A 14,197-nucleotide genomic window follows, 5' to 3' on the forward strand; every position below is an offset into this window, starting at 1 on the left:
CCCAGAGGCTTGCACTCCCCCAGAAACAACTCACAGACTGTATGAAGTCCAAGAAATAAAGAAAACAAAACAAAACAAAAAAATATTTACAAAACAAGAAAGCTTTAACTATTTCCATGTTTCATTTTGTTTTACATGTACTTTATGCTCATTGTAACTATTAAGTTTTCAAGGCATACTATCAAACCTTCAAAAAAATCAAGTACTGACTAAAAAATATATTCATATAGTTTTATGTAAAAATTATGTTAAAATCTGAAAAAAGTACTGACAAAAATGTATAATTTTAAGCAAAAAATGTTTAAAATCTGTACATTTATCTTTGTTTTGTAAAATAAAGTTGTTTGAAAAAAATAAAAAAATAAAATAAAAAATAAAAACAAAAGCCACCAAACCTAAACAACATATGATTCCAAGAATTTTAGATAAAGTTTACTTAACTATACCATCTATAGGCTGATAAATTCTAAACTCTTAATCTTGTGGTCTCCCTGAAACACCAAACTCAAGTACTTTTAAGAAATTGTATATTTTCTTTAATTCCTAGTAATTATCTCCAAATCAGCATCTTGAGATCGTACACTTGCCTTCTATACAGCACTTCCTCCTGCTCATGTATCTTCTTCCTCTTCTTTTGCATCTCAGGAAAGAAGCTCAGCAAAGGGATTTTTAAATCTCCAGTTGCTTCATCATCTATGTTGACAGGAAACAACTTCTCAAAGTCAAAGATAAAATAATGATAACTTAAGAGTTGTTGAATTGAGATGGTGTCATTTGAGTCAACACACTAGAAACTACGTGCAACTGGGAGATTATGAAATAAGGTTCTTAAGCACAAATGTCTGGATATAAATCATCACACAGGAATGTTAAAATTATTTATCTTATTTAGAATGTTGAACATATAAAATGAGTATAGTTTTCTATAATTAATATTTCTCACATGGTGGATATCTTCTAAAGTCCTGTCAAAAGGCCTATGAAATCTGGTAAGGGATGTACAATGGCCACAGGAGTCAAACTCCATGGTAAGTGCTGTCTTGGACGTTAAATCAAAGGCTATGCTACATTGAATACTAAAAATAAGCCACACAATGGCTTTGGTCTCTAGGACTCTAATCTAAATGTGAAGCCTGGTATTTAACCTCTCTCCCTTTTCATACAATGTGACATCATAAATCAAATCAGTTCTTCAACCTAAAATTCCCAAAGGGCAAACAGGGCCTCAAAACTGCCTCCATGGAAGCTACTGGAGTTCAGATATTCTATGACTATTCTTTTTAAAGTAATTGTGAAGCCTGCATTTTAGTGAATTTCTTTGGTTTGCTCTTCTTTCTTTCTAACAAAAGGATAGTTATTTTGAGTCAATCCCTTGACGCCAGGTGAAAAGAGAACAATCTTGTATAGGAGAATTAGACACATTTAGAAGCTAAATATGGCACTCCTGTTAAGCGGTCTTGGAAAATTTCAAGGCAATAGGATTCATAAGGAAATTGCAGTTGGGAAGAGAATAGCAAGCATCTGAAAGCCAGAGAATAGAATGAGCAGATTAGTTACAAGTGCAAGTTTAGAACCAGATAATTGAGGTAAAATGTGTGTAGTGTCTTGAATTCTTCAAACGAAAGTTACCGCAATATTTAAATTAAATGTGATGTCTCACATTGAATGCTCCCAATAGAATTAGCAACTGAGAAAAATTACAAGAAAAGTGGTTTGGAAGATAGGAACCATCCAGCTAAACTTCAGAGTTCATGATTCTTTGGAGAGAAAGAACATATAAAAAGAGCCAAGATATGTGAAAATCAGGTGGCTATCTAAGTGATTATCCCACTCATAATTAAGCTGAAACCTCTAGCTAGGCATCCTGGGAACACTGTAGTTTCTATGTTCAGAATCATATCTCTGCTAGATGCAGAGGAACCTCAACCCTTAAGTTGCTAAAAGATGAAATATGAAGTGGTTTTAATCTATTGACCCTATAAAATGTCCTAACAAGCCAAAGATTTGAGAGTTCTGTTCAATGAATATATGCTAGCTGTGTTGAAATGTCAAAGGATTTATGCTACTGAGTCTTCTATATATAATCCTGCTTTATTGCTGCTGTTCAACATTGTGAGGTTCAATCCTAAACTTTTTTCTTTCTTCTATACTTTGCATCTCTGTAGTTTACCTCTCTCTCTGTCTCTCTGTCTCTCTCTCTCCCCCTCTCCCTCCCTCTCCTTCTTCCTCTCCCTCCCTCTTTCCCTCTCCCTCTGCCTCTTCCTCTACCTCTCCCTTCCCTCTTTCCCTTTCTCTTTCCCTCCCTTCCTTTCTCCCTCTCCCTCCCTTTCCCCCCCTCTCAATTTCATAAAGTCAAATTCCAGTCTATTTTCAGGTAGCTTATCATATAATCCAGGCTCCACTTACAAATAAAATATAACCATTCACTTCCCACTTCTAATGCCTCTGTGAAGTTATCTTGCAGATACACCATATCCCAAAGTTGGCTCAGTACCTTAACTTGCAGTCTATTGGCTTTTATAGGAAATCCCTTGAGGTTTTTCATTTTGCATTAGTTACTTTTCTATTGCTGTGATAAAAACCCCATGACCAAGGAACTTAGAGAAGGAAGGATTTACCTTGTGCTCACAGATATGTGGAATAAGAGCCCATCACCATCACAGCAGGGAAGCATAGCAGCAAGCAGCAGGCTTGGCAGCAGGAACAGCCAAGAGCTCACATCTTAATTCACAAGCAAGTAACAGAAAAGTAAAGTCAAAATGGTACAACTCTCTAAGCTTTCAAACCCTTCCACCTGTGATATACTTTCTCCACAAAGGCCATAATTCCTAAACCTCCCAAAATATGGTCACCAACTGGGCACCAAGCACTAACATGCCAGAGACAATGGGGATATTCTACATTCAGACCATCATGTCCATTTCCGTTGGTATTAGATATAGATTTGCAATAATTCATAGCCCCTTGTTTGCACTAGTCTTAGTGACTTTAGCATTTATAGAAATCTTCATCACTTCAGAATTGTTATTCTCACATATTTCTCAGCATATTTTTTATTCTTTTTTATTAACATATTTTTTATTCTTTTTGATAGAACTAGCTTCTTCCTTCACCAACCCAGCTAATTACTAAAACCACATATTACATGACATGTTTTAAATACCATATATGATATTTAAAATGAGTATGGTGCACGGCCATATTTCAAATGAGTGCAATAATAATGAAAGCAAGTACTTCTCACACTTACTCTTTAGCAAATCCTATCCTGTTATTCTACCTTACTAGTACTCACACATATTTTTGTGTATGTACATACATATTCATGTATGTGACCACATGTGTGAACATGTGTGTATGTGTATTATGGAGACCAGAGTTGATGTGAAACTTCTTCCTTGATTTCTCTCCACTTTAATTTTGAGCCAAGATCTCTCAGTGAACTTGGGGCTCATTTACTGAACTACACTATCTAGTAACAAGCCCCAGATATCTTCCTATCACCACCATCTCCTCATGAGGATTACAGATACTTTTGTTAGTGCTAGGGATTGAAATTTAGAGTCTCATGCTAACTAAGGTAGTTTGCTGACTGAGCCTTGTCCTTATACCCATAGATAAGTACTGTTGGTGCAATCCTGTTGAGGTAAAAATAAAAAGGTTCTGTAGCTACTGGTCCCACAGGTCTCACTCTATGGGATCTCTTGCTCTGCAGGAGCCGATTCAGTGTGGAACCAGGCACCAGGTCTATTTCTCTACCACGAAGTCCCCTAGGCAGTTAGTTACTAAGTCTTTCACACATATACAAACACACACACACACACACACACACACACACACACACCTCATTCTATGAGCCCCTTGAGGATCTATTCACTCCAGCTGCCTCTCAGCCATTTCTTTCCCACACTGTCCTCCACAGCTCAGTGAAAACATGACTCAACAATCAATAACTTATCAAACAAATTTATATGTTAAATTCTCAATCCATGATACATTCAAACAATAAATTCACTGCCAATTAATAAAGATATAAACTGACCACCTAGACAAGATAAAATTGATTTTGTTCACCTTGATCTAAACCATCCTCCTCTGCTGGCTCTATCTTGAATCTCCTGCTTCTCCTTCTCTTCCACCTTACCAAAACTGTGTCCCTTCCCTACTATCTACAATCCAATTATGTATCACCTTGACCTAACTAGTGCTATCCCTCACCTGCATATAGGAATACACCTACATCATCGCTAGTTTCTTGATTATGATTACAGTTTAGAAAGCAGTTAACCCAAAGTATCCCACAAGTCTGGTGGATACAGGATTGATGCCAAGCATTCTATCTCCAGGGTCCTTGTTCTTTGTCCACTGTGTTACTATTACCTTAGCCAGAGTTAATATTAGAGCAAAGAATTTTCAAAGGTTTGAGAAGGACCTTAAAAATGTTCATAAACTGCTTGGTACAGAAAGGATGGGGCTTTCATGCAGGTGAATATTTTACATAGATTAATTTACGTAGATTATTCTGTTCCATACATGTGTGTCTACTCTTCCCAGCCACCTTATATATGCCCATTCTACATTAATTCTCCACTGTGATCAGAATAGAATTCTAAATTAGAGTCTGTTTAAAGAAAACTACCATCAATGAAAAATATTTCAACATCTTCCTAATATTCTCATAAAATTTTCATGTTTCAGCCACTGCTAGCATTTTCAAGCAAATATATTTATATATTTGTGTGTGTATATTTGTACACACACATACATATAAACATATATGTACATATATACATGTGTATAAGAACTAGAATAATATCAAACATAATTTGAAATTTAAAGAGGGAAGACATGAGGCCTGTCATTGTATGAGAAGGAAGGATAGGAAAGAATAAATTTTAATTAAAAAAGAGGGGAGAAGCAATAAAGAGGCAAGATGGATGAAGAGGAAGATAACTCATTATATGTTTCTATATAGTTATGGGCTGTTATAAATATTTTATAAAGCGTGGGATGTATAAGATAATTTGTCTTGTCTAGATGGGAAAATTATATCATATAAATTAGATCAGAATTTATTATGTGGTATTTTCCTCCATGCGGTGACTCAACTGAGTTCAAGAGAAGATACAGTGTTAGGACACACCAAGCCTGCCACAGAATTGGGATGTGTGAGCTTGGTGTGATAGCAACCCAGCAAAGGAAAAATGAGAGGATAGCCATGGCTAGAACCAGGGCGTGGCAACGGTGAATATGAACAGAGTTACTGGTTAACAATGAGGCAACCAGGAGAGAGAAACTAACCAAAGGGAAGCCACCAATGAGATAAATTAATGTGAGTTCTGTACGGCTCTCTCGTGGCAGAACTAACATAGATGAGACCACCCAGGTTAGCTAGTACCTGAAGGCAGCATGGAGCAATGACACATTGGAACCAGTCCCCATCTTTTAAATATTTACTGCAGCAATTGGACAAAAATTAAAGGTAATTTAATGATCCCTAATGATATCTTTGCTACACTAGACTCTAGCCCAATGGTAACCAGAGAGGGTTGTGCCTAGTCTAAATAAAATTTGTTATGCCATGTTTGTTGAGTATCTTTGGGAGGCTTCCTCATTTCTGAAGGGAAACAGAAAAGTAGATCTGAGGTGGTAGGGGAGGTTTGGGGAAAGGGACTGCGAAGAGGGGAAAAAGGGGAAACCAAAATGATGTAACATATGAAAGAAGAATAAATTTATATACTTTTAAAATAAATAGCTGTTTATCTCACTAACCCATTTATTCACTAGGATGTTACAGCCATTGGTTTTCCAGTTCTTTTAGTACTTTATACACTCAAAGTATTAATCCTCTGCCAGATGTGTAGATGGCAAAGATTCTTCTTTAGTTCTGTAAGCTATCTCTTTATTTTTATAGGGTAGCATTATAATTTTTGTCAGTTCTTGCTTGTATATCTCTAAGTATTAGGGTATTTTGTGGAAAAGTTTGGAATACCCATAAAACAATTCACAATAGACCTTATGAAGCTCAAATAAAATAAAATACAGGCCAGACTGTGAATGCCTCAGGCCTTCTTACAGGGGAGAACAAAACAATTATGGGAGGAAATACAGGGACAAATGGAGGAGCAGAGATAGAAAGAAAGATCATTCAGAGACTGTCTCACCTGGGGATTTATCCCATATGTAGACACCAAATCCAGGCACTATTGATGATGTCAAGAAGTACTTCCTGGCAGAACCAGATATGCATGCCTCCTCAGAGGCTCTGCCAGAGTCATACTGATACAGCTGAGCATGCCTGCAGTTAACCATCAGACTGAACACAGGGACCCCAATGAGGATGCTAGAGAAAGGACTGAAGGAGTATAAAGGGGTTGCAACCCCAGTAGGAAAAACAACATTATCAACTAACCAAACTCTTCAAAACTACCATGGACCAAAACACCAACCATTGAGCACACATGGAGAGACCCATGGCTCCGGTTGCATATGTAGCAGAGAAGAGCAGTGTCTGGCATCAATGGGAGGAGAGGCCTTTGGTCCTGTGATGGCTCATTTTCCCAGTGTAGAGGTATGCTAAGGCACAGAGGTAGAAGCAGGTAGTTGGCAGAGGGAACATCTTCATGGAAGCAAAGGGAGGGGAAGGGAGTAGGGGAGTAGGAGGAAAGGAAATTACATTTGAAATGTAAATGCAGAGAATATTCAATAAAAAATAAAAAGAAAGATGAGAGTCTTTTATGAAAAGTTCTTATATGGGCTTGTGTTAAATGCTTTCCCCTAAGAGCTTTTGAGTTTTAGATCTTGTATCTTTGTTCCATTTTGAATTAACTTTGAACAGAGCGTGAGACAGGCATGAAATTTCCTTCTGCATATGGCTATCCATTCTCACAGCATCATTTGTTGAAGAGCCTATCTTCTCTCAAATTTCTATTTTTGGCAATTTTGTCAAAGCTCAGGTGGCAAGAGCTTCACGGTTTAATACCTGGATGTTCTGTTCTGTTTCAATGATGTGTGTGTCTGTGTAACATCACTAACACCATGTCTCTGTTTTGTAACTTTTCATTATGAGTTAAAACAACTCCCCCTTTGTTTTTTGTTCACTTTTTCTCTCTCTCTCTCTTAAGATTGTTTTAGCTATTTCATGGCTACCCTGTACTCTATTCCACTGACAAATGTGTTCCTTTTCATAACAGAACTATGTTGCTTTAGTTACTTAGTCTCTGTGGTTCAGGTTGAAATCACACAATCATATTTACATTTTTCTCAGGATTATTTTGACTATATTGGATCTTCTGTTTTCCCATGTACATTGCTTTTTAGGTCTAAGAATTAGGATTTTAATGGAGATTACATGTAATCTATAGATTTTTCACAACATTAATTCTGTTGCTCCTGCATGACCCTAGGAAATGGAGTTTTTCATTATTGCCTTATTTTTGTTTTATCATGTTTCTTTCTTTAATGATTGAAAAGATGCACTATACATTTGCTTCCGTACTTAGGTGGTTTTACTCCAATGTGGTCTTGATGTGATTGTGATAGAATTGTTTGCCTGATTTCTTTCTAAACAAGTTTGACGTATATATGGAGAAATTATGCTCTTTTCTCCATGTTAGCTTTGTATCCACACTCCTATTAAAGGGTTTATCCATTCTTAGCTTTTCTAGTGGGATATTTGTCATCTTATATAAATAATAATGTCATCCGCAAATAAGTATGTTTTGATACTTCTCTTCCTGTTTGTATCCCTTTTATATCTATCTTTTGTCTTCTTGTTCCAGTTGAAACATAAACCCCTAAATTGATTAAAAATGGAAAAGCTTTGCCTTATTCCTGAATTTAGTGAGAAAGTCTTAAGCTTCAAATTCCTTCTTCTATGCCCATGATTCATAAGTTTTGTCATGTCATGCTCTCTCATAGATAGTCTATATTTTGTTCATACATTTTGTCAATGCGAGCACCTAAATGATCTGATTCAACCACCTGTGTTCAAGACTTGATTTATTGATTTGTTTGATAGATACTGTCTTCCATTTTACCTACTGTAAGGTGAAGCTGTCCACTTTTTTTCAGCTTTTCTTCACTACTCAGAATTATCTGGGGGAGCAGAACATAATATGTGTGTGTGTGTGTGTGTGTGTGTGTGTGTATGTATATATATATGTATATGTATATATATATATATATATATATATATATATATATATATATATATATGGATGTAGTTATCTATAAAAGGAAAGTACAAAAATCCAGTAGTCATTCAGTCCACAAGACTAGATCTCAGGTGGTATTTTGTACATACCAGAATCCCAGAGGTGTACTTTCTAATGCCAGTAAGGGAATGGATTTGCCATCAAGAGTGGGGTAAACAGGGAAAAAGCAAAGAACTTACTTTTTCAAGCCCTTTATATAAGCTGCCACAAGACACTTTGGCCTAGATTAAAAGGGAATTATCCCAAGTCAAAATATCCAGAATAAAGGTAGTTCTTTCTACTATAAGTGATTTAATTAATAAAAACCCTGCATAGGTGTACCCAGCCATTTGAGTTTTAGTAAGTTCCACATGTAATCAATTACAATTTCTAAAGTTTTGATTTTAATATTTAAATATATTTAGTATTTGTCTTCATTTAATTCCTCTTTTATATCCTGAATTCATCTATTTATTTGTAATTTTTTAACTAGTTTAAGAGTTTACTTGTATCGTTTTTGACTTCATTTAGGATCTTATATATTTCACCGCTATTGGATCCAATAATGGAACTAATAAATTTGAGAGAACTGCCTTAGCTTTTTATATTTCATGTGTCTGCATTTTGAGAATTTGTAAATAAAAGTTTATTATATTGATCAGAAAACCTTTAAGTTATCAAGATTATAATATAAATACAATGTTTCTCCCTCCCATTCCATCCTCCAGAGATACCATATACCACATATATACCTCCTAGGTCCCTTTCAGATCCATGGCTTTTATTTTAAATGATTGCTTGTAACACACACACACACACACACACACACACACACAAACACACATATACACACTTCAAAATATTATCTGTTCAATCTGTACACTGTTGCTTCTATGTATGTTTTCAGGGTTGACCATTTAATATAAGTAACCATTTTATGTATTTACTTAGGAAGAAGTATTTCCCACACTCTTGGCATTTTTAGTAGCTTCTAACTATGTGTGTGGCATTGAAGCCTCATGGACTTTTTTCTGTCGTCCTTAGTGCAACAATTGTTGTCCTTGTTGAGCTCATGTTTAGGCAGTAACATTCATGAGATTTTATGGGTGTGACCTCTGACATTAGTAGGAGATACAGTCTCACAGCAAACGCCTGACCCTCTATCTTTTACAATCTTTCTGCACTTCTTCTCCTACAGTCTTCCTGAGCTTCACTTGTTATAGTGTCCTACAGATTTATTCATTGGAACTGGGCTCCACAATTTTCTATTTTTATTGGTTATGGTTTTCTATACTGGTCTCAAATCTGTTTCAAAGAGAAATTTTCTTGATGAGGGTGTGGAATTTTTTAATAACATGTTTCCAGTTGAAGATTTTTAAAAGTTCAAGTGGAACTATGTTGCCGTGGGAGTCATTTCTCTCCACTAGACCAGGCACTGCCTAAAGCCCCAATAAAAGAGAAGATAATCAATTGCAGAAGCAACTGGTATAGCCATTTCCTTATCCTCAATGTTTTTGGGTAAGTAAATAAAATATATAATATACCATTTACTAAGATGTTCATGAATAAATATAAAAATGGGATAAATTATGCTGAATAAGACTAGGGATTAGTATTAGAGTAATAGAGAAGAATTTAACTTGGCCAAAATAAATATAAAGTGAAATTTGTAAATAAATTATTCTTAATATAAACAGTGTATTAAACCAATGGCTATATTTCTTTACCCAATACTATTTACTAGTAATAACACAGAAAAAATTATTTAAAATAGTACCTCAAAATTGATTTCCAGAGTAGTTATACCAGTTTGCAATCCCACCATCAATGAAGAAGTTTTCCTCTTTATCCACATCTTCGCCAACATGTGTTGTTACCTGAGGTTTTGATCTTAGCCATTCTGATTGGTGGATGGTGGAATCTCATCTTCATTTTGATTTGCACTTCTCTGATCTTTAGGTGCTTCTCAGCCATTTGAGATTCCTGTTGTGAATTCTCGGTTTAGTTCTATACCTCATTTTTTGATTTGGTTGTTTGGTATTTTGGTAGTTAGCTTCTTGAGTTCTTTATATATTTGGCAATGCCACTCTTGGGAATATACCCAAAAGATGCCCTACAATGCCACAGGCTCATGCTCCACTATGTTCACAGCAGCCTCAGTCCCACTTGGGAGGAAGGAGAAAGCAACTACAAGGAGAGAGGAAGGAAGGGACCTATGATGGAAAGGGGACAGGGTGAGGGAAACATGATCTGGTATTGGGTGATGGAAAAGGACTGAAGCCCTAAGGGCCAGCAAAAAGAATGGAAACAGGCAACCTTGGGAGATATGAGGTTAGGAGGACCCTCCAGAATGTCTCAGAGATCCGGGAGGTGAGAAACCCTCGGGACTCAGATGGGGGGACGCTAGATGAAACACTCCAATCCCTGCTCCTCTATTTGACCATGAGTATTTCCTTCCCTGAGTGTTTGTTCTCCCTTCAAAGAAGGACTGAGGCATCCACATTCTGGTCTTCCTTCTTTTTGAGCTTCATAGTTCTGTATATGGTTTCTTGGGTTTTCCGAGGTTACAATTCAAATATTATCTCCCTTCCCCCCTTTACTGTTTCCCCTTCCGTCTCCCCCTGCTTCTATGAGTTTGCTCCCACTCCCACACACCCACTCTGACCTCGTCACCCTGGCATTCCCCTACACAGGGGAAACGAGCCTTCACAGGACCAAGGGCCCAATGCCAGACAATGTCATCCTCTGCTACATATGCAGCTGGAGCCATGGGTCCTTTCATGTGTACTCATTGGTTGGTGTTTTAGTCTCTGGGAGCTCTGGGGATTTGGCCGGCCAACATTACTGTTCTTCCTATGAGGTTGTAAGCTCCCTCAGCTCCTTCAGTCTAACTCCTCTATTAGGGTCACCATGCTCAGTCTGATGATTAGCTACAAGCATTTTAATCTTTATCAGTAAGGCTTTGCCAGAGCCTCTCAAGAAACATCCAAGGCACTGAGGAGGTGATTGGGTTTCTGTCAGAAAGCACTTGTTGGCATCACCAATAGTGACTGAGTTTGGCGTCTGCATATGGGATGAATCCCCAGGTTGGGTAGTCTCTGAGTGACACTTTCTTCAGTCTCTGCTCCATTTTTTGTCCCTATATTTCCTCCCATGAGTATTCTGTTCCCCCTTCTAAGAAAGACTGAAGCATCCACATTTTGGTCTTCCATCTTCTTGAGCTTCATATGGCCTGAGAATTGATTCCTGGGTATTCTGAGCTTTTGATCTCAAAGGCTACTCATTTTCTTGTTTCCGTGGCAGTACAGCAAAGGAAACATAATGTATGGTTTGAAATTAAATAGACCCATGACCAACTTATAGCTGAATTGCTTTACTAGATATACAACTTTGAATAACCCCAGCCACACAATGAAGGTCATAAGATCTTTCAAGACTGAAGGGAGAATTAAATACACATTTTCTGTATAGTTTCTTATATATAGTTGGCATTCTGTAAATGGTAGCTATTTGTGCCTTTTGTAGTATATAGTACATGTTAGAGGAAAACAGAGAGAAGGGCATTGTTTCCAATGCTAATCACTCAGTTTGTCAGTGAAAAATGCTTGTGTTTCATGACTCTGAGCTAGTAGAAGTGATGGGACAGTACACAAGAATATGCACCTAGATAAGTCTCATCATCAATTATAAATCTAACACAATATTTACATATGTTTGAAGATAATAGTAGTACAAATTAGAAAATAAAATCTATTTCTTGGTGACAGTGAAAAATGTAGAAGAATAACCGCAGAAGTCCAGTTTCTGTTCTTAAATTTATCATAATTTGGTCGTGTGTGGTAAAACTATAAATATGTCAAAAACATGGTCCAATTAACTAGTCAATTAGACCATGCATTCAGAGTGACCAAAGGATAGAGTGGCATTGGATATTTGGGGAAACTGGGCATGTCTAAAAACAATAGGACCTCCATGCTGAAAAACTTGTGTCCAGAATCAGGTACAGAAATGTCCAAGAGTTCCTAGAATGCAGGCATGTTGTGGGAGAGTTTTGTATTTTGTTTTGTTTTGTTTTGTTTTATCCCACTTTTGGTGATTAACCCCTTACAGTATCTTTGATTAACACTGAATTCCCAAGGGAGGCCAGAGATTTAATCTCTGTGAGATTATTCAGGATCACAATATCAAAATAAAAACCAATGGTTTCTGTAATTTTCTGAGGCTTTGCTTTGTCATGGTACCTAATACTAATGAACATCTGTGGGGTCGCACTACAAAAAGGAACAAGGACACTCTGCATGGCCTCTCGCAACTTTTTGCAGCTTTTTGAGAGTGTGCATAATAATGATGGTAACCCAGCCAAGTAGGAAGAAACTTTTAAATAAAAATGATGTCAAACAGCTGGAAGATGAAGGAATGACAGGACATTTCAGAAATGAGGGAACAAAACAAGCGTGGCAGGAAGAAATTGCAATCCTCATAAATTTTAAATAGCAATTGGCATGACAATATTTCAATATCTTCGAAGCATAATACTTAATTTAAGGTCATGAAATAAAATTAACAAGCTCCCCCAAACTGAACCTGAATATATAATCAACTGCTCATCCACTCTGGGACTAGAAGAGGGGACTGAAAACATGGAGACATGATTAACCCGAATGAAATTGGGGGGGGGGGGAAGACATGGGCTCATTTTAATTGGACTTATGGTTTAACTACTCTGTAGTGACTTCTGCTCCGCTGTTTCTTTCACAGAAACTATAGTGAAAACCCCACAACTGCTGGTGTTTCTGTAGCTAGAAAAAAATATTAGAAGTTATTTTGGTGCTTTTAAATTATGCTGTGCTCAAAAGTTGTGTGTGTGGGTTGCAGAAACCGAGAGGCAGAGACAGAGAGAAAAGAGACAAACACATAGATATACAGAGAGAGGAGAGACAGAGATAGACAAAGGGAGACAGAGACAGAGAGAAGAGACAAAGACAGAGACAGAGAGAGGAGAAACAGAAGGAAACAGAGCGAGACAAAGAGAGACACAGAGAGAGAATCTTAATAACATTTTTAAACTCAGATTCAACCTGAGCAAGAAAATCCTTTCTGTTTCCTGCTTTTGGGATAAGTCAAGTTTGTGCAGCAGGTACTAGAAGTACTACAGAAATATCTCATTTGTATGCAGATTCATCTTCTGCCTGGTTTCTTTCCCTCTTCTGAAACCTGCGTAGTGTGCAAAGTATAAGAGCAATAAGGGTACATGCTGGCTGAGAAGGGGAGGGGAGGAAAAGCCACAGACTACAGAGGAATAGAAATCACATTTTCAAGCTATTACTCCCCTGCCTGTACTCTGATGAAAGGTGAATTAATTCGCTTGGAGGAGCAGTCCCAGCCAATGAGATGCATTGTTTCCACAATTCCTATTGATCCAGGGTTCTACTGAAGTAAGGGTCGTAGCTTTTTGTGAAATAGTGATGTCGTTTACATAAAGAAATTTCAAATTGCTGAAAGGAAACAACTCCTTCTGCCTTGAGATGTAAAAGATTGCCCTTCCTGAAATCATTTACTCAGGAAAACATTTCTCTAGCTTAAAAATCACATACAATTTGTAAGTCCCCACTGGTTTTGAAAACCTCTGTTTTTTTGTCAGTATATGGATCCCCCTTTAAAGGTGATAAGTTTCTGGTGAGTTCTTGTCCTAGGAAAAAGAAGTCTAGTAATGCCCCTCTGTGGTAAACCCAGGCATCACAGATTGTATCTGCCATGATGCTGGCCCACTGAAGCTCACCTGTCTTCTCCATTAACAAAGTACGTGTTTTAAAATTGAAAGTCCAGAATTGAAGCAATCTCCAAAAGAGTTAGAAATTCAGATAAGTAATAAAGATATACTATGCTGAAATAAATCCAACAACAATACAAGATTTTGCTTAGTCAGCAAATGCTGAAGACAGTAGAATGTTTAAATCATCTGCTTTTAATCTAAAGAATAGCTCTCATTACAGAAAACCAAG

The sequence above is a fragment of the Micromys minutus genome, assembly GCF_963924665.1.
Source record: "Micromys minutus genome assembly, chromosome: 9".
Classification (NCBI taxonomy): domain Eukaryota; kingdom Metazoa; phylum Chordata; class Mammalia; order Rodentia; family Muridae; genus Micromys; species Micromys minutus.